The following is a 22,007-nucleotide window of genomic DNA, read 5'->3' as shown; positions in this document are numbered from 1 at the left end:
CAAGGCAGTTCATACGGCCTACCTCTATCTGGCCAAGGCCTTTGATAACATTCCCACTCCGAATTATTGATAGACTCACCAAACTAGTTATCAACCCCTATATCACTAGGTGGGTTGCAAATTGGCTCACAGATAGAATGCACAGTGTGAAAGTAGCAGACTCCAAGTCAGACTGCCGACCAGTCATGAGTGCAGTCCCACAGGGATTGGTCCTTGGTCCTCTCCTGTTTGGCATCTGCTTCTCAGAAGTCCAGGAAAACACAGAGGGCTCTGGCTGACCAAGTTCACTGATGATTGCAAGCTGGGAGCCATTATTAACTCCCCAAGTGATGTAGACATCCTACAGAAAGGCCTTGCTGAGACCAACAACTGGTGTTGAAACCATGGCCTTAAAGGGACAATCCCAGTGTTTAAAATTCAGGTCCACATTACAGCTAACCAAAGCAATGCCCACTTTAGCCATGTTACTCACATTCCCACCCACAATATCACTTTTCTTTTAAATATCCTGTGCCTCTTCAATTCCAATCTTGTTTTAACTCCCAGTGTCAACTGCTTTTGGATTTACATTCCTATACCATGTGAGTCAGACTGACATTTCAAAATTAAAGGGGCAATCGCAGTATCAAAAATTCTGACCTAATTAAAACCAGCCAAAGTAACAATGCACGTTCCTTATGTCATGACATTCCAATCTTGTTTAAGTCCCTGTAAGAGCTAAGCTTTATCTTTGTGTTCATAATTTTCAGTTAAGGCTTGCAGATACATGGGACGTCCAAACTTGTTATTTACTAACTTACTCTCATTTACACATGCTAATCCCTTTTCAGGTAAAACTGCAAAAATCTAAAATGTTCGTCATTGTGCTCGTACAGTCTACTGCCGGTAATGTGATATCGCGGTTGCGGTAATGCCTTTTTTTCATTTTTTTTTTCATACAAGCATGCAAAACTATGTAGAAAGTTAATTAATGTCACTGTTGAATAATAAATCTACTAGTAATATCAAATGTAATTTACTAAATGAACTTTCCTGAAAAAGAGTATTGATAACATCATGGGAATGAATAAACATCTCCACCTAGTTCTTTTTCTAAAAATGAAGCTGCAAGGTCAGAATGTTTAATAAATGCCCACTGATGAATGCCTGCTGAATATAGAATTCTGGCCTAAAATATGCAAATTTATATATTTTTTGTTGTATTCTGCATTGGAATTAATGAAGAACAAAAAGAAAAGCTATGTTGTAGCATACATTTGCATTTTATGAGGCTATTTGTGAAATCATCCCACATGAGAATGTTGATTTTTTCCTTTGCTTCCTATGATTGTTCATCTATTATCTAAGTAAAAGCACGTCATTGCTTGCTGTTAGCAGCATTCATTTGACTGAAAATGAATTTTGCTGATATCTGTTCTAACGCAGTAGATAACTTTTACATCAAACTATACCTATACTACTTTACTTCCGAGTTGCAAAGAAATCAGAATTACTCCAATGCATATTAAAGAGATGAAATTAACTTCTGGTTAGACTAAACAATATGTGTACTTGAAATGGAGACCACAACAACCATCATTTAATGGTGCTCTTAGTAAATGAGGAAGAGTGTAGGATTTTGAATGGCACTGAATTAATTATAGATGACAAAGCATCTTTCTGTCTTCTCATGCCTGCATTTTGCACTTAATTAGGCTTATTCCATCTCACAAACTATAGAGCAGTTTTATTTTATACAGTTCATATGCTACTAGTCAATAGGATTTCCAGTAACCCCATGAGATCATTTATTGTGCTTCAGCTGTTTACTGGTTTAAAGGCATAACACAACAAATATTTAAACAGTAGATGCCATGTTGTTTAATAGACCATGCTGCATTTAAGCGCGATAGTGATATTTAAAGCTACAAATTAAGTCATCATCTGTACAACATAGTATAGAGCTATGATGTTTTGCAGTTTCTTATTGTGTATGTTTTTGCTGTGGTATAAGAAAGAAATATGTTTTGTTGTAATGCAATCTATCATTGTTGATAAGTAGTTACAGTACAGGACGGTGCAGTGGTAGTGTTGTTGCCTCATAACAAGAGGTTCTCTGGTTTGATTCTCAGTGGGGGTGCCTTCTGTGCGGAGTCTGTATGTCATCCCTGCATTTGTGTGGGTTGCTCTGGTTTCCTCCCATGGTAGAAAGGCATGTACCTGGAGTGTTTCTCCCTGGGCCTCTGTTGAAAATTGGCTTCATTCCAAGTCAGACTTTCCTAGTTAACAAATATTAAATAAATAATTATAATGAAGATGTTTATTTATATTTACAAATTATAGTGGACTTACTTACCATCCTGGCAAGTTCATGCCATGTACTTGTCTTTAAAAAGTATTTGATGTTGGAAGTTATTTTTTATAAAACACATTGTTAGTTTGCATCCAGTCCAGAAGTTTCTGTATATTACTTTTATTTAGTCAGGTATGTTGTATATTTCTATTCTTTTTCTTATCTTTTAATTTTATCTGTTTTTGACAATTCATAACTTTATTTTCAATCATCATGTGCAGTCCATCTTGAATAAAAACACCACATGGAATACACATATACCATGTAATTCTTTGATGGTTGTTCTCATATATTTCTAATAAATACATAAGAAAAAAAGATGAAAACAATACATAACATTTTGTGGAAAGCACAATTCCACACAGGCAAACATAAAACTCTGACTGTATTATGAGTGCATACCTTTTAAACAAAAATTACTATGTCAGACTTGTTATATTCAGTCACCCAACTTACATTATTACTTTACCAACATACAAAAATATTTTAAAAAATCAGTAACTTATTTTGAATATTGTGAATCCAATTAAACTGCCCATGCTATTATGTCTGTTGTTTTATTGCTGGGATTCATAGACAAGCATCATTGCTGTGCTAGTTTTTGAGGAGTTATCTATGCTACAAATTTAATCAGACACATAGGCATTGAACAGAGCAGGTAATCATAACAGCAAATGTCTAATTTAACTAAAGAGACATGTAGTACTTAAGGGAGAAGCAGTGCTAAGATGCTTTATGGCTGGACCAAGTGCCACAGAAGGGCATATGACTGGCATGATGGATGCCACAATGAAGGCAACGAGTGCACAAACCACTTTCAAAAGAGTAGCTACCCCTTACCCAGAGGGGTGGCCACCAAGTTATCACAGAACCACTGTCCTTCTGCTTACAGGCAGCCTAGTGACCACTGATGACCTAATATCCCAGACATCGGGTGGCACAGACTAAGATAAGCATGGCCTCCCCCCTCCACTTCCACAACTGGACCTGCGGAAGTACAACACAACAGGAACAAATGATTACTTACATATGCTACAAATGCAGTCACAGTTTTACAGTGGACTTGCACAGTTGTCATACACACCCTACCATTGTAAGAGTCATAGCAGCTTTTTATAGTATCCAGCCATTCTCCCCATCTGCTTCCGGAAAAAAAAACTATATGTATTCTTAAGTATACAAAAAAAGCAGTAAGATAGCAGAAGACAGCAGCAACAAAAGTAAAGGTGTACACAGCATATCTGACTGTTTTTTTTCTAACCTCTGATTTCCACTACAAGGCAGGTTAGGGTAGCACTACCTCAGATCACTGTACCAATGAAGAGTCTGTTCACTTGTATAGGTGATGCCAGTGGAATCACTTACTATGCTGTCAGGCTCATGCCATGTACTTACCTTCTACAAGGGGCCTTCATATCACACCAGCAGGTGCTCCTCAAAATGTCTATTCAGGAAAAATATGAAAATCTTTCTCTACCTCTCTCTCTGGCCCACCACTCTAGAGTCCACAGTGCCTGAAGTAGCCATGGCCTCTCATTCAGGTCAACACAATGAGAAAAATGATAACCCACTGCTCGTGGATGTATATTTATGGATCTTGTGTTGCTGCAGAATGACACTACCGTGTGTCCCTAGTACTGCACCATAGAGCTGAAAGATATAGTATTGCTCCATAGCAATATTGGCATGCACATACTGTATGCAAAAACATAATGGTCAGATGCCTCATGGTCACGGAGATGTGTATGACTACCATCAGCGTGTTTGTGTAGCCAATATACTGTTGCAGTGATTTCAAAACAGAGGTGCTAAGAAACTTCAGTAACATAACCATCATAGCATTGTCAACATTTCACACAGCACAGCTTAATACCACACACTAGTGAAAAAGTCAAATTTCAGTAAAAACTGGTAAACATTCAGCTGTAAAGCATTAAGGAAGAAGTAATTCCTGGTAAAGTTCCTCAGCAAGAACAACAAATCCTGTGGTAAATGTCAGTCATAACGAGGAGAGTGTTGTGATGTACATGTCACTGCAAAGCAGGCCATTGACACGGAACTGCACCATCTAACCACGGAAGTGATAGACAAGCATGTAGAATGGAAACCTTCTGAAGGACATTGCTGCAGGGGTATGAGGTTTCAGGACTCTGTTAATGCATGGCTATTGTATGTGACCTGTAGGGAGGCTGTGTAGCACACTAACTGCAGATGATAAAGTGATGCATAAGGGGGACAGTGTCCATACATAAGATATCTCTCAGCTTACCTGACACAGTCACAGAATATATTTTTTCCCCGAAGGTGTACATGTATTGGCATGGCTACCCTAGGGAAACATATCTTAGAAAAGTTCACCATGTGGGAGAATAATGTGGTACTGTAGGCCATTAACAAACATGGAATGCATCTCTTGGCCAATTGTGCCCCAGACCAGCAGTATCAGGAACAGATACGGCAAGCAATAGTGCTTGATGTGAATTTTGGTGGGGCCATAACAAGAATTTACAACAAATCAGGCAAACAGGTGCTGATATGATATTTTATGTAAAGGAAAGGGAAGTGGCATTGCAACAGGCAGGTCCATCACAGATGTTAGACCATCAACACTGGAGTATTTCACTAATGCTGAAGACTTTTGGTTTCACTTGCTGCACATGGTGACTAGTCCTTCACAGGCTGTGGGTGGCTTGGATATGGGAGCTGAGCTAGCACCAACAACTAATGTGGCAGTCTAAGAAGGACCAGGTAAGTAATGTCCATTGTAATACAGTATAGCACACTGCAGTGCATTCAAAGAGAAGAATGGACTAATGCTCACCTGCATTTCAGACACAACTGGTACGAAAATGTAACAAGATTTATGACAAGGTGTGTCTGTTGAAGTATGCTATAGCTATGTTTTAATGTGTAGTACTATGCATTAGCAGCACAGCTTATGTGGTGCCAAGGGGGAATCCACTCTGGCCACAAAGTAATAGGGGGCAGTGCAGTGCATTACCTGCATTCATGTGCTATTATTGCATTTGTGGGCAGAACTGAAGCATTTACTATTCCATATGTAGCAGTTGCTTACTACACTGTGGCAAGCAGTTTGATTTAGTGTAAAATGAAAGAAGTTTATAGCACACAGTTTAATATATTTTAAAAAGAAAGTTTTTCATTTTTTTGTGATCTGAAGGCATAAACTATAGCAACTGCTTGATAGAACTATAGCAAGCAGTTGCTACAGTTTAGAAGAAAGAAAATATTTATTTTTTTGTTCTTAAACTTAGAGTTGGGGTGGTGCCAGATTGCAGGATGGCACAAGGCACCAAATTGCTAGCTAAACCTCTGTTATGTAAGCCATAGGGCTTTGTATGGCGTTATGTGAAGATGGAAAATTGTGTTATATGTGTTCCTCCTATTGCAGATTCCAGTGTTTAAGGGTCGACAACAAAAGGTCAACAAAGGGATGATGTCAGTAGGGAACCTGTGGCAAAAAATGATGGCAACATGTAAGTGATAGGGTCCAGTGACACAATGGTACTGTCCACAATATTCAGTGTTGGAGGTCACCCACACCCACCATTACAGGGCCCACTCAAGCGGTACAGCCTCACCCGGACATGACAAGCAGCTTCTAAATGAAAGTCCCTCATGGACTCCACTTATGTCCCAGGCACAAAGAGTAGCTGAAATGCATTCTTTCAGTCAGATGCAGTATCCCACAAAGGGGATAGCTGGGAGGGTAGGTACCACTGTGTCTCAAGGATCATCCAAGTTTGCAGATGACTGCAAACTGGGCACCATAGTTGAAAACCCATCTGACACAGACATCCTTCAGAAGGGTCTCATAGAAACGGATAACTGGTGCCAGAGCCATGGCCTAAAGTTAAACACCAAAAAATGCATAGTCATACCCTTCAGGAAAAACAAGGTTACCCCTAGTTACCGTATAGGTGGCAATCCACTAAGCACAGATGAGGTTATCAGGGATCTGGGGACCCAGGTTGACAGTAACCTTTCGTTTGACACTCACGTTGCCAAAGTGGTTAGGAAGACTTTCTACATTGCCCACCTGATCATGAAGGGATTCACATCTAGATCAAGGGAGGTCATCGTTCCCCTGTACTCATCACTCATCAGACCAATGATTGAGTACAATGCCCCATTCGGAATGTATCTGACCCGACACCTGCAGCAATTGGAAAGGCCCCAAAAGTTCCTCACCAAAAGGATAAAGGGTCTCAAAAATATGTCTTATGCTGCCCAACTGAAGGAACTCAAGCTCTAATCAGTCACTTACCGTCTGCTCAGAGGTGACCTGTGCCTGACATACAAGGCCATGTCCAACCCGGAATTAATGAACATGCTTCACCTCAAAAAATCTAAATCCATCAGAACTACAAGGGCAAGAGACTTAAACCTCAACACGGCTATTAATAGGATGTGCTGGAGGGACAGATTCATCACCCAGAGACTCCCCATGCTGTGGAACAAAATACCAGTACATGTGAGGCAGAGCACCTCGCTGGCTTTGTTCAAGAGAAATCTTGAGCAATGGATGGGAGATCGCAGGTATACCCCAGGGATAACCTCAGTGTCACTGCTTGACAGAGGCACAGCAAAATAATGGGCAAAGTATCCTTCAAACTAAAGGGGTGGCGAAAGCCACAAAAATCTGGGCTAGGCTTATAAATGCCTTAGGGCAGATAGCCTAGTATGAACCTATGAACCTATGAACTTTGATATATCTGTCATAATTAACATTAACCTGCAGAAGTGCAGGTTAGTGATCCTGGCACAATTAGCTACTATACATAGCACTGTGGAGATGGTTAGTGTGCTTTCTGAGTTTTGGGATGACCTGTAACAAGCAACCAAGGCAGATCCATCAAACTGGCAGAGTGAGCATTGGCTCTAGATGATGGTCACTATAGATGTAACACCATAACTCCATGTAGAAATTAGGGAAAAGAGAGTTAGCACTGATGCTGATGTAACAAGTAAGTTGTGACATGGAGTATAGAGACTGCAAGCAGATGATGATGCTGAGATCACCGATGGCAAGGTTTGTCTCCATAGATGTCTCCATGAGACTCATTGGAGCTGCTGTCCAGACTCCATCCATATGCCTTGCTTTCTGCAGCCATGAGAAGATGGTCATAAACTATGTCATTTCAGCCTTCACAAGCTGTTGCTGAGGCAACGGTGATCCTCTGGCCATACCTCTCAACATATTAGGGTAGGAAATCTGGACAAAACCATAAATAATGGAGGGACAAAGGCCAAAAATATAGGGAACATTTTAAATATTGCTCTTGTAAACACAGAAAGTTGCTTAAGCATGAATTTTCTGAAGGGTATGAAATCTGAAACTGAAATGTCTGTCATTATTTGCTGACTTTAATGTTCAACGATTTACCATTGATTTGACAGAAAACCTCAATTTTATGAAAAACCAAAAATATGTGCAGTTGAGAGCTATGCCTCTGCCTAATTACCTGAGATTCTTTATCAGGCTGCATGCAGGTATTTATGTTGATCTATTCCTTTCCTGTCACATGTGAGCATATGGCCTGCCATGTCAGTTATGGGTGAGGACTCATTTTCAGACAATGGCAATTATCAGTATGGATACATGGTATGGCCCTTCAGGGTGAATGCTAACGGTCATTCAGTGTTATCATCATGGCCACTGAGGCCCATGTACTCTCTGATGCCCCACATTTCCCCAGAGTGCATAGTTATTATAGTTAGTCAAATGATCCTACCTCGTATCACAGAGTTGCAGGCAGTTCTCACCGTGTTGTCCATCAGTGCAAGTCTGCCAAGTCCAATTGCTAACATATGTTGATATGGTGATTTCTGATGCACAACACTGTCAGTCCATGCACTGCCCTGAAAATGTTGGGTATATAAAACATGCTTCCTTTTGTTCTGTGTTGTCTATAGTTGTGGGCCAGATGCCTCCTCTTTGCCAGTTCAACAATGTGTAGCACCCTCCTCTGCTTTGGCTGCGATACTGCTGCTGAGTGTTCCTTCCAATGACTCTCCACTACCTCTTCTGCTACTGATACAGCTGTTATGGACAGTCCTACCAAGATGCTTACCGACTACTCCATCTGTTTGTGCAATGCATTCTTATGCAATATGATGCACACATTAACATTCTTTCCCAAGAGGTGTGGAATGTGTACCGCAGTGCCTAACCTCATGTATCTAGCTAATAGATGCATCTCTTCAGTATGCTGAGCACATGATCCACTATATTGTGTATTTCTGCAAGTACTGCATTATAGGCCTTTTCCAGCATGGTCAGGGTGTTATGCATTGTAGGTTCATAGGTAGTTACTAAGCTTGCAGTCCAGGGAACCATTGAAGAGCCTAGTCCAAATTCCCAAATGCTCCCAACACTATATGTTTTAATGACTTGCTCAAGGTGACACAGTAGACAAATTAGGGCTGACTCAAGCCCTGTAGCACATAAAATGCAGCTGACTGCCTCATACCTCTGCACAAGCAGACTGTAAAGAGAACTACACCTGAATGTATTTGAACTCATGCCTCCATGAACCACAACATTAGCCAGCCACTCCACAGAAATGAAGGCATATCTGGCACTGCATACAACACATAACATTATACACAACCTGCTCTCTGCTTGAATTATACCTGTGTGTATAAACATATGTATTGAGCATTTATATGTACAGCTACCAACCAGATATCCCTGTGGGAAAATTCCCACACAAGAACCTTCTATAGAGACAGAGTGTGTGTCAGCTGTATAAATCAAGGAAGCTGCCCAGGTGCCACATGGAAGGATAATGTCCTGGAGATTCCAGACCAATCCCTTCTTGTCAGACTGTCAGTCCCCCTGGGCTAGGTACGGCCTTGATGACAATGTGTCTGGGGGGCCTGGCTTTATTTGCCTGAATGTACCTAGAAAGATTTAAAGTATAAAATGTCATGTGACTGAAACATTGTTATGTCCTTAAGGAGTAATTTGCATATATCCCATAGGCTTCCACTACAGGAGGATTAAGGTATTACACAGAGAAGATTTTAACTTGGGTGGGTCTTTCTTGCAACTTTTACTGAATGATTTGTCTGTGTGACTAAGTCTATGGTTTACAGGAGGTCACGGAAGTGGGTTATTTAGCAAAATGTCGGTGTGGTACAGGTCCTCTCCTCTGTAGTTCTGGTGAACCATTTATACTCTTCTAAATTAATTAGAACAGTGTTGAGGAACTGGTTCAGGATTCTTGAAATTGGCACCTACAATTTCCCTAACATTTTCCCAGTTGGTATGTGACATACATTCCTTAGTATACATAGTAATGTATGTAACATACATCTGTCTTGATTACACTTGTGGGTGACACATTTTGACAAAGTCCTTAACAGCCTCCCTGTCTATGTGGAAATATGCACCATCTGTTAACTTATGAGCTGGCATCACGTCGGGTATTGCTTGTATCTCCTTCTTCATAGTGGTCGGTTGTGTTCAGCAATTTTGTAGAAGCTGGCTCTGATGGCAGGAAATAAGTGTGCTGTAGCTGCTGCCAATCTGATATCACTGCTTTCCTGTACACCATGATTTCTCAATGTGTAAAATGGGTATGCACCCCCTGTCATTGTACCTGCTTAATATATGTGTGAATGAGTCTATCATTTTGGGTGAATCCATCTGCATATTTCATACGGCTTATTTGCATGTCTTCATACAGTTACCAGCATGTGCTGCAAACCATGCTGTTTTGTTCCTTATAAGACCATGTTGTACATTTGAATCACCATACTCTGTAGATTGCTGCTACCTTCTCATTTGTTCTGTTCAATGCATCAAACAACTATGAATCCCGTCCTCTGTCTTTTTTGTTTGTGACCAAAACGTCTTTGGTGATACCTCTGCAAGATTTGTGATTTTACACATGCAATGTTGAATTAAAAAACATGCAGGATATTTGACTCTTGCCTGTTTTCATATGTATTTTAGGTATAGTCACTATTAACATTTCTGTAGTGGCTTGTCATCTAAAAATTTTGAAAGTCTATTTAGTGGATAAACAGCTTTGTAAAAACTGGTCTTAGATGATTCATTTTTCTTAGTGAAGAGTAAGTCAACAGACATCCTGTTCCTTGTCTGTTAAACTGATAACTGAATGCTGTGATAGGCATATTAGTTGTTCTCTACTATCTTACAAAATTAAGTGCCTTCTGAAGCATTAGACATTTATTTCCATTATTAACAATGTCAGCAGTGCCTTATTAGAACATGAAAATGTCAGAAATGGAAAAGTAAAATTAGTCTAAAAGATAACTAAATTATTATAACTGCAACTAATAGTTCAGCTGAGCTGCTTGTATTGTATAGTTTCATATAGTCTTTAGTCTCTGGGGCTTCCCATGTAGCCACAATTGGAAACATAAAAAAGTGACAATGCACACCTCATTTTGTTTTGTAGAATTCTGACATTTCTTTTTTCAGATGTTTACACCACATATGAAGCATAATATAATAATAAAAATGACAAAAAACTAGTGGGCACTCATCATATTTAAAAATGCCCCCCCCCAATAATGAAATGCCATTTGAGTCTAGGTTGTTTCTTAGTCAAGTTTACTTTTTAAAAAATGTCAGGCTACAACAGACATAGGAAAAATAAGATGTAATCTGTTTTTTAAATGCTGATTGCCAAGAAATAAATTGTAATGAAAAAGTGATAGGGAGTAATTCAGTAAAGCCTGCATGCAGCTATTCTCCTTGTAGCCATAGTGGCATGGACCAAACACGGAGTTAGAAAGCGGAGCAATTCAGGAAACAAGACTGGGGGCATGCACGTACCTCCCAGAACTATGCTGACATGGATGCAATTGTGGCATATAAATCACCTCATTTGCTTGTGAAAAACATGCAAATGAGGTGATTTACCGATCCAGGAAGCAGGCAGGCATCAGTGTAGGAGCTGTGTCTGCAGTAAAAATGTATGCAGTTAGTAACCGTGTACCAGACTGCAAAAAAAAAGCAGGGCTGTGACAACTAAAAGTAAAGCATGTATTAGGTGCATTAGGCATGCCAAATGGCCAAAACTATGGCCATTGGCATGAAAAAGTGATGCAAAAATTGAGAAATCAAGGTTTATTTTTAGCACATATGCCATGTTTAAGTGGAGCACAGCGGCACACAAACATGCGATCTTGCAAAAAATAAAATTAAAATAGTAAAAGGTGAGTATTAAAGGTAAAATTAATTTTTTCATTATATTGGCCAGCATGTAGATTCATACAATGCCAAGTTATAGTGGTTGCTAAGGACATAGTTTCTTGTGTAGTGCTGTAACTAGGGTATATGCAATTAGGTGTATGTAAATGAGCTAAGTTTACTGAATAGAAAAATGGGCCACCGTGTCTGCAGGTACCTAACCATGTAGGGGCTACAATGTGGTGGCATACACAGAAGAGGCAGCTGACATGAAAAAGGGGTGTGTCATGGTTTGTATAAGTACATTGGAGCTCAGCTAAGCACAGCTAAGCAGGGGGGTGTGTATGAGGCTGCTAAGCTGTGCTTAGCTGGTTAGAGAAATGCTGAGCATGTTTGTGTACAGGGGAGGGCCCTTTCTGCTCAGCATTGTTTACACTGGCTCCATGGGTTTATGCAGAGTACACAGGGCTTAAAACTGAGGAAACTGAAGAAGAAAGAAATAAAAGGAAATAGCAGACAAAAGGCAATCACACTCGCAGTGGGCTATTCAAACCACTCAATAATATTGCTGGCAGGTGGAATATATCATAGTCAGCCAATCACACAAGCTGCATCTGTAGCATACCAGTATAAAGTATGCAGACACCCTTCAATCTGATTTCCCCACATACTCTGCACCATTGGTGTACACACTTGGGAATTTTAACTGACAAAATAATAGGGGCTGCTGCTGCTTTGCTACATCTCTATATGCTACAGGCTGAGGGCAGTGATGAGGATGATACCGACAACCAGCCCAGACTGAGGAAGAGAAGAGAGTTCAGGCCCAGGGTAACCTTTCAGGGTCTACATGAGTTGGAGATAGTAGAGTGCTACAGGGTCAACAGGGACATACTACAGCAACTCACTGAGCTCTTTCGCTCTCACCTCAGACCCTGACCCAGTAGAGGGGAACCCATCCCAGTGTAAACAAAGGTATGTTTAGCCTTAAGAATACTAGCTACAGGTACTTTCCAAAGACCTACTGGGGACATCATTGGGATCTGACAGGCAACTGCATCCAGGGTACTCCACCAGTTCTTGGATGTCATGCTAACACATGCCATTGAGCACATTTATTTCCCCAACACCCCTGAGGACAGGACCACCAATATGTGTCTCTTCCACTATTTAGCACACTACCCAGAGATACTGGGTGCCATAGACAAAGCACCACCCGTTGAGGAGGGTAGAATCTACGTCAACTACAATGGCTATCATTCCATTAACTGCCAGGTTATGTGCAATGCCTAGAGCATTATCATCAATGAGTATGCTGGCAGCCCTGGCAGTTATTACAACTCCCAAATCTGGCATGCCTCACAACTCTACAAGGCATTTGCCAGGGGGAGACATCCCATATGGCCATCTAGTGGGGGATGCTGGCTACACACTGGAACTGTGGATGATGACACCCATCAGAAATGCACACACACCCACTGAAGAACACCATAATGAGGCACGCACACAAACTAGGAACATCGTAGAGCATGTGTTTGGGCTGCTAAAGTCACGGTTCTGCTCCCTTGACATATCTGGTGGAGCCCTGCAGTACTCTTCAGCCACATGTGCACACATGTTCTAAGTATCTACCATGCTACACACTATGATCCTGTGGAAACAACTGTGGCAGGAACATCACAGGGAAGGGGGACACGGCCCCAAACCATTGCCAAGGTCCCCACAGGCACAGGGGGACTTGGAAGAGGAACCCCCCTCAGCCTGTCCCTGTAGGCAGACATAGGCATGCCCAGTATGCCCTGGCCTTGGCAATTGGCAATGCATAGCACATACACTGACAACCTGGGGTCCCAGGGACTGACACAACACTCTGACTTGCACACACAGTAAAAAGGATGCTACACACATCACACTACCTGTACCTTACCATGTATAGGCTGTGTACTGCGTGCATCTGACAGATTCAGCACTGAAGCACTGTCCTCACAACTGCTGCAGACACAAGGTAAGTCACTCTTCTTAACAACAAATGAATGGAGTAGTAGACTATAGTAGCATATTTATGGTATGGCTGCATCTATGCAAGAGAATGGGGTGGGCTACCGGGATAGCAGCAGACAACTGACAGCTATGTGGGACAACAGGAAATGTCCACCAAATACTGTCTGCCCCAGAATATGCAGTAGTCCCCAAGGTGCCAAAACCCAAGGCAGTATATCTGGGGGACTAAGAAACTGCAGGTCATAGGTCACATGCATGAATGTCAATGTTGGAGTCCCATACACACCTCTCATCCTCTCACAGCATGTCATCTGTACAAAGCCATAAAGAGGTGTGTGGCAAAGCCCCAGAAATAGGGACACTGATGAAATATTGTTCTGAAAAACTTAGACAGTGATATTAGAACAGGTCTTGCTGTTGCATTAAGTCTCTGAAGGACAAGAAGTCTGATACTCAAATGTCTGTCATTACTTTTTAACTTCACTCTTTAATGATATGTTTATTTTCCAAGACAAACACAATACTATGCTAAATGGACCCAAAACATGAAGCAAATATCTGGACAGTCTGCGGAAATTTGTACAATTGAGAGGTATGCCCCCTCCCCCCAACACACCCATATTCCCATAGAAATGCAGTAACATTTATGTTTGTATGGTAATAGTAGCAGACCACACATTTCCACGGCTGTCCCAATCAACTTGCTAACTTGTTCTATGTCCACTATATGCAGGGGTCAATGTGCTATGTCTGTGCATGGTTAATACTGACAGGAAGTAGACGGCACTTACTATTGGCTGTTGTGGCTTAGTGGTCTAAGTACAGTACTGTGGTTGACAGGGTCTGTGGTCTGAGACTGGCTGTGCCAACTATTTTGCATGTCAGCTACACCTATGCTAGTTGTTGTTTGCACTATCCAGAAGTCAAATTTTGTAACTGCAGGAAAGTGAATGAAGTAGTGGACAATGAAGGGACGGGGCCCACACATATGGACAGTACACAGCTCGGAGTAACCTACACAGCAGGTTGTGACATGTCAGTGTAGTACCAGGTTATAAATGGCTGCCACATGACTGTGTCAGTACTGATAACAAGTCAGTGGGCACCATCCAGAGCCCTGGAATGACAAGGTGTCACAGAATGTACATACATATGCTTCACATATGTGTTCTGCTTTACATAACATTGCATTTGCCTGACAAATTATGTGCAAAACAATAAAGATTGATGTGAAACATCAATGGCAGACCGTTGAGAAGCAGATGTCATACCCATAAGAAAATGCAAGCTAATACAAAAACATTTTACCAACTGTCTACGCTTGGAACAGCAATAGTAACATCCTGTCCCCATGTCTGGGCGTGTCTCTGACTGTTATATATCGGCCTGTCCAGGCGTCAGTCTGTAAGAGTTTGACTGCTATGGACAACATGCAGCCTTATAACAACACTGCAATACAAGCCATCTGAGGAACACAGCAGATGTAGTGGTGCAATAATGGACAACTTGCTAAACAGGTTAGGAGGGTGGAGTCTACATCAACCACAAGGGCTATCACTCCATCAACTGCCAGGTCATGTGCAATGCCCAGGGCATTGTCATCAGTGTGTTTCTGGCACCACTGGCAGTTATCATGACTACCACATATGGAACGCCTCACAGCTGTACCAGGCATTTGCCAGGGGGGCATCCCGTACGGCCATCTAGTGGCAAATGCTGGTTATGCACTGGAACCGTGAATGATGACACCCATCAGAAATGCCCACACACCTGCACGGACAAACTAGGAACATCGTAGAGTGTGTGTTTGGGCTACTCCAGTCACAGTTCTGCTGCCTTAACATGTCTGGTGGAGGCCTGAAGTACTCTCCAGCCACATTTGCACACATGTTCATAGTATCTACCATGCTACACAATATGATCCTGTGGAAATAGGTGAGGCAGGAACAGCACAGGGAATGTGAACACAGCCCTCCACCATTGCCAAGGTCCCCACAGGCACAGGGGGACTCGGAGGAGGAACCCCCTCAGCCTGTCTCAGTAGTCAGATGTAGGCATGCCAAGTATGCCCTGGCCTTGGCAAGATGGCAATGTATAGCACATGCACTGACATCCTAGGGGCCCAGGGACTGACACCTCACTCTGACTCACATACACACAGTAAAATGGATGCCAGCCACATCACACTACCTAGACCATACCACGTACAGGCCGTGTACTGCCTGCATCTGACAGAGTAAGCCCTGATGCACTGTCCTCTCAACTGCTGCTGGAAATAAGTCACTCTCAACTGCTGCTGGCACAAGATAAGTCACTCTTATTAGCAATAAATGAATGGAACTGCAGAGGTGGTGCTTCAGTAGCATTGTCGTCACACAGTAAGATGTTGTCCTGTTTGATTCTCAGCTAGAGCGTCTTCTGTGTGGAGACCTGCGTGAATGGGGCATACCTTTGTTGAAGGTTGTGCGTCAGAGCCAGCAACTCGGTACGTAATAATCTACTGCCAATCATTAACAGACCAGAGTTCCGCTGTGGCGACCCCTAACTGGGAAAAGCCGAAAGACACAACATTAGCAATAAATGAATGGGGTAGTAGACTGGTAGCATATGTATGGTATTGCTGGATGTATGCTTGGGGATGATGTGGTTTACCGGGATAGCAGCAGATAACGGACAGCAGGAACTCTCACCCAAATACTGGCTGACCCACAATATGTAGTAGACCCTAAGCCAGCAAAATCCACTGCACTATGTGAGGAACTTACAAACAGTGGAGTCAAAGGACAAATCCATGGCCATCAATGTTGGAGTGAGCAAGGTACTAAGCTAACCATCTTCTTTCCATTCTCATATACTGTCAGCTCTCAGCCTGGAGAGCATGCTGCCATTCACCAGCCCCTGGCTCTGACCAAGCAAGAGCTGCAACATGGAACTTCCATCAGGTGACATACTGTTATGTAATATGTTGCACTGTAGACATAAATAGTTTCCACTCTCTGGAAAAGCTCACCCAGACTCTGCCACAACTTGCTGCGAGGGAAAGGTTAGATTGTTTTTGCTTTCTTCCATTTTGTATTGCTTTATTGCCTTCTTCAAATTTGTGTAATGTGATTTATTTTCTTTACACTGTTTTTTACTTGTATTCTGCTTTTAACTGCATATTAAACTAGTAAAGAGACTGCAACCATGTCTCTTGTGAAGTCACACAGAAATTACGTTTTCCCCCACCCTACCTCTTTGGTGCTTTTGTGTTTTTAAAATCAACTGTCTTTCTAGTAGCCTGCTCCTATAGTTCATTTCACCACATATCTCCTTCCTTCTTCTCTTTCATTGGCTATTGTGAGTAAGCACAAAATTATAATTTTTGTGAAATCATTCCCCTTCAAATATGTAAATTTATTGGCCATCCCACTGTATATCAAAGAACCAGAATAAAAAGTGCCCACCCTCTTCCAATCTGTCTTGTTCTTTTAAAATTAGTGGCTCTCCACTTAAATAGCTAACGTTATAAGTTATCCCTCTATCATAGCTAACTGCTTAGTGCATACTGCAGCTGTTAGGATATTAACACATTATTCCATCTTACCTTTAAAATCTGCAACATCTACTGCAAGACCACTGATTATTGGAGAGACTACATTCTGCCTCTCAATAGTCATCTTAGGATTAGTTTCTATGTTTTTCTCCTGGTGAAAGGAGGGAAGATGGGACATTATTTCCCGGGGGCTGCTGATCACCGGAAAGCCCAATAACTGCTTCACATGTGCCAGCTTAGAATTTGTGCTTATTTTGCTCCTGATGAAAGAAGCAGCAGAGTGCATAGATTCCTGAGTGTGTCAGGTTGGGAAGTGAGTGTCTGTGCTTGACCTTCCTGATTGGTCTGGTTGCTATTCAAAATATCTACCAAGAAAAGGCTACAACAAGCCTACAGTCCCTTACATTATCTGGGACAAGACTATGGATCACCAAACAGGCTGTGGCCTGCTTCTCATATTGAGATTGGTGCTACTGTTTTGCTTCTGGTGATAGAAGCAGCAAAGGAGTATTGTATCCCACCAGAGTGAAGCTGTGGTGAGGCCAACACTAGTAGTAGTCGGGCAGTAGCCATTTATGTAAGTGACTTTGTGTCGTCATTATTATAAGCTAATTCTTTCTTTTCAGTAAGTACAGCTTCATGTATTTAATTTATTTATTTATTTAGTTGACATTTGTTGACCGGGCTAGTCTGACTGAGCAAGTCCCCTTTTTCACCGGGGACCCAAGCAGAAAAGCTCCACAATTCAATTAAGAAAAGTATATGGAAACAGTACAATATGACAAATCAAGTAGCAATTAAGAGTACAATATATTTCACTGCAGAAATAGTATAAACAGGTAATTGCAAGGTTAGTGAATTCACATTAGTACTGTCATCAGTGCACAAAAATAATAAGCATTGCATATTGTTTTATGAGCTAAGTTTAGTGTAGATATTAATATAGTGGCTTTATAGCCAATAGGATGGTGGTAGTTGGTTACCTGGACAAGCTATTGAAGTTAGCAGGAGAAAAGTAGGTGATTGTCATGTAATAATAGAAGGTCGGTAGTAAAGAGGTAATTAGAGGAAGGATGGAAAAGGAGGGACGGGGAGGAGTGAGGTAAGAAATGGAGAAGAGAGGATAGGGATCAAGTGGGGTGATAACAATGACATATCCTGGAGGTGTGTAAGAGGTTTTTAAGAGCTTTCTTGAATTCTGGGTTATGGGTAATGTTTCTAAGGGGCATGGGTAGTTTGTTCCAAGATAGAGCAGGGGAATAGCTTTAGAGTATCTGTACAAAAGTTTTTTTAGGTTTGTGTATTTGTAAGAGATGTTGGCCTGAGCTTCTGAGGAACAAAGGTGGGGGGGGGGGTATACTGAGAAATTAGTGAGGAGATGCTAGGGCAGGAGGTGGGGTTGTTCAGGACAGAATGGATGACGTGAAGTTGAGTGAGTAGGAGTTGGTTAAGAAATTCAAGCCAGTTAAAAGAGTCTCGAGACCATGGCAGTGGTGAGATTTAGATGGTAAATTAGCAGCCAGTCATGCAACTTTGTTGTAGGTGGTTTTGAGTTTGCAAAGTAGTGAGGTATGTAAGTTGATTAACACTTGTTGAGCCATAGATAAGGTTAGGGCGAAGGTAAGCTTGGGCAAGTGTAAGTTTCTGGACACGGGTGTGAGGAACCTTTTATTTCTATACAGTAAGCCGGGTCTATATTAAAATCACAAACGTTTACTTACCTGAATACATAAATGTCAACATGTCTTCATCGAACCGCAAAAACATCGATCGTCTAGAAGAGCAAAATCAGAAATGTCGAATCGTCATGGTTGGCCCTTCTGCGGTATAGTTCCGTAAGGTAAGTGTGCGATAGTTATGGATCTTAGGCTTAGGGTGCGGGTTAAGGAAAGTGCATAGATGGTAATGTATGTTAGATTTAGTGTAGGGATAGAACTAGGGTTTTATTAAGTGTATGTGTGTGGATTATTTAGTTTGTTTGGGTATAGCTTTTTAAGGTAAGTGTGTGATAGTTACGGACCTTAGGGTTAGGGTGCAGGTTAAGTTAAGTGCATACATGGTGGTATATGCAAGATTTAGTGTAGGGTTAGAAGTAGGGTTTTGTGTAGTTTATGTATGTGATTTATTTAGTTTGTTTGTGTAAGTAGTATGTAGCGGGTGGTGGGATGGGACAACTATGACATTTCAAGTTTTTGAATTTCACAGTTTAGGGCATTCGGTGTATTTGCAGTTCGCGGAATATGTGTCGATGTTTAGGTATTCAGGTAAGTAAACGTTTGTGATTTTAATATAGACCCTAGTAAGCCAAGTTTTGTGTGTTGTTTTTTTTTTGGTACAGTCAAGTACATGGTAGTCAAATTTAAGCTGATCGTCAATGATTACTCCAAGGAGCTTAGTGTGGGTATCAGCTGAGATAGTTCTGTTGTTAAGGGAGGAGATGGTGAATGAGGATTTCAGGTGGTAGAGAGATTTGGGGAGAATGAGAAGAAGTTTTGTCTTTTTAGGGTTTAGTATGAGCTGATGGTTAGTGAGGCAAATTTCAGTGAGGTTAAAGATTTTTGTGTCATGGTAAGCAGGTCTGATGGGTTGTCAGCGATGGTGATGATTGCGGTGTCATCTGCCTATTGTATGAGGGATGACTTGAGGACAGTAATTGTAGAATTGATTAGTTGTTGTTGTTGTGTCTTTTGGCTTTTCCTGGCTAGGGGTCGCCACAGCGGAACTCCTGTCCGGTAATGATTGGCAGTAGATTTTTACATGCCGAGTTGCCGGCCTTGATGCACAACCTTCAACGAAGGTACGCCCATTCACACATGTCTCCACACAGAAGATGCTCTAGCTGAGAATCGAACAGGACAACGTCTTACTGTGAGGCGACAATGCTACCGCAGCACCACCACAGCAGTTGTAGAGTTGATTAGTAAAGATGTTAAATAGAAGAAGACTTGAGGGACACCCAGTTTGATGGAAAGTTAAGGGGAGAGAGAGCAGAAAGTGACTTGATGGATTGCTGTCCACCTGTGATGTAGCTGTTGAACCAAGCGATAGCTGATGATGAGAGGTTGAGTATAGAGAGGTTGGAGAGTAGGATGGGGTGGGAGAAAGTGTCATAGGCTTTGGAATGGTCTAAGAAGATGCAGAAAACTAGCTTATTGCTGTCTCTGGCTAAGGAGATGATGTTAGTGAAGGAAAAGAGTGCTGTGGTGGTGCTGTGGTGTGGGTGGAAGCCATGTTGGGTGGGAGTGATGAGGTTTTCTTTAGTGAGATAGACCATAATTTGTTTGTGAACATAGTGTTCAAGAGTTTTAGAGAGGAGGCAAATTATGGCAATTGGTCAGTAGTTAGAGAGGTCTACAGCTATCCCACCTTTGTTAATGGGTTTTGTATGAATGTTTTTCCAGAGAGTTGGGACAGTGGATTCACTGATAGAGTGGTTTATTAGGATGGAGACAGGATATGTTATAAAGTCAGCAGCAACCTTTAGGAATTGAGGTGGGAGGTTATCTGCAGATGGGGAACAGGGTTTGGGATTGAGAAGAAGTTTCTTTATAATGCTGGCAGGAACCAAGTATAGTGAGAATGGGCATTTTTGTAGTAGAGGTAAGAAGGGAATTGGATGATTGTTATGGTTGGAGGTCTGCATACGTTTACTGATGGTATCAATGAAGTATGAATTAAAAATGGATGCGGTTTCTTAGGCTGTGTTATTGGGGCAGGGATTGGGGATTGATGGATTCCCTGGTTGGAGGATTTGATTAATACTGGTCCAGAATTTCTTGAGGTTTCTAGGTTCAGTAGACTGGGATGTGATGTTAAATTTATTTTTGTTGATGTTTGTGTGTTTTTTGGTCAAATTGTGGAGCTCTCTGTAGTTTTGGCAGTGAGTGGGAGATTTGGTCTTCGTCCATAGTTTCCAGGCAGAATCTCTGTATTGTATAAGGGACCGAGTAGAGTTAGTAACCCATAGGCAGCATTGAAATTTGACCCTGACTGTTTTGGGAGGGGCAACAGAGTCTAATGTGTTTAGGAAGATGGAGTTGAATTGTAGAACATCTTCATCAAGGATGAGCAGAAGGACTAGTCAATAGCAGAGAGAGAGGTATTGAATGTGTCAGGGCTGAAGTTAGTAAGCTTTCGGCATTCTTTAAATGTATGTGGTCTAGAGAGGTGGGGGAAGAATCTATGGATGCAGACAGGAGTGTGGTCACTAAGAGAGCCTGGTAGGGATTCTGGGTGGTGATAGAGGTTGGGGTAGGAGACCAAAATCCAGTCAAGTAGAGGGGGTGGCAGAGGAGCAGGTGTTCCAATCAGCATTAAAATCACCCATAATGATAGTCTCCTAGCTGAAACAGGTGGATAACCATGAAAATAGTTCTTTAATGGTGGAGAGGTTATTACCAGGGGGATATTGACCGATATTATTGTTATGTGTTTGGATTAAATTTTATGGCCAAGTAATTTGGGGATTCAGTGACTGTTTGTAGCTATTGAGGGGAGATCTATGCCTGGCATACTAGACATCATCTATGAACCTATGAACACATTTGCATAAAAAGACCCACTTTGGCCACTTAGAGAGGTGGTAACCCCACAGTGACACTACATATAGTTGTGCAAAAGCAGTATATGAAGTCAGGTGACAGCACACTTACAGGCACACTTACAGGAAAGTTTGTATTTATCTTCTGTTGATTTGCCATGGGAGACAAGGTATAAGACAGTACAAGGTATTAAACTGGGTAAGATACTAGTTCTGTCATTGCTCTGACATTACTACCATGTGAGTATTTTGGAATGGCAACCACAGTTTGAGTGCCATAATGTAGGACTAATGGTTGTCAGACTGGAGATCAGAAAAACAACAAAAAAACTTGAGAAAATGAAACAAAACACAGGCTCCGATCTAACTTGAGAGTGGAGATCAGTCACGTATCAGGTATTACAAACCA

The 22,007-nt window shown here is 41.6% G+C and overlaps 1 pseudogene; it reads left to right on the top strand.

Annotated features, from left to right (window-relative positions):
* LOC122791425 overlaps positions 1 to 22,007 on the top strand; it is a 45,787-nt pseudogene that overhangs the window by 5,491 nt on the left and 18,289 nt on the right.

Source organism: Protopterus annectens, chromosome 17.part0, assembly GCF_019279795.1.
Source record: "Protopterus annectens isolate FY-2018-M chromosome 17.part0, PAN1.0, whole genome shotgun sequence".
Classification (NCBI taxonomy): domain Eukaryota; kingdom Metazoa; phylum Chordata; order Ceratodontiformes; family Protopteridae; genus Protopterus; species Protopterus annectens.
The sequence above is the reverse complement of the archived record's forward strand: the minus strand, read 5'-3'. Positions and strand labels throughout refer to the sequence as shown.